At 40.8% G+C, this 299-nt stretch overlaps 1 protein-coding gene across 1 annotated transcript in view; it reads left to right on the forward strand.

Moving 5' to 3' along the window:
• The first annotated feature begins 280 nt into the window (after positions 1-280).
• LOC140942855 (ryncolin-1-like) overlaps positions 281-299 on the forward strand; it is a 2,802-nt gene continuing 2,783 nt past the window's right edge. The window contains exon 1 of the mRNA XM_073391868.1: positions 281-299. This exon is cut by the window's right edge and continues 112 nt beyond it. The gene's annotated coding sequence lies outside the window, so the exon portion shown is untranslated.

Below are 299 nucleotides of genomic sequence, written 5' to 3' on the forward strand. Positions count from 1 at the left end.
CTCAAAGTGTTGGTGAGGTCAGTGCATACTAGTCATGCCTGCAATTTTCAGGATATGTGGAAATGAAAGTCGGCCAGAACTAGACGAAAAGCTGGCTACGCTCTTAAGGACTGAAAAATACACCACGCGCCACTCAACGACTTATCCTTAGCATAACAGTTTGTAATGAAATTTGTAAATCAATTACCATTTGTTTATTTGTCAATTGGCAGGCTCAAGGTAACAGATGAAATTGCCTGTGGAAGACTTTGCTTGCATCGCAATGGCTGCGTATCGTACAATTACCAGTTTGAAAATGA

The sequence above is a fragment of the Porites lutea genome, chromosome 7 (assembly GCF_958299795.1).
Source record: "Porites lutea chromosome 7, jaPorLute2.1, whole genome shotgun sequence".
In the NCBI taxonomy this organism is placed as follows: Eukaryota; Metazoa; Cnidaria; class Anthozoa; order Scleractinia; family Poritidae; genus Porites; species Porites lutea.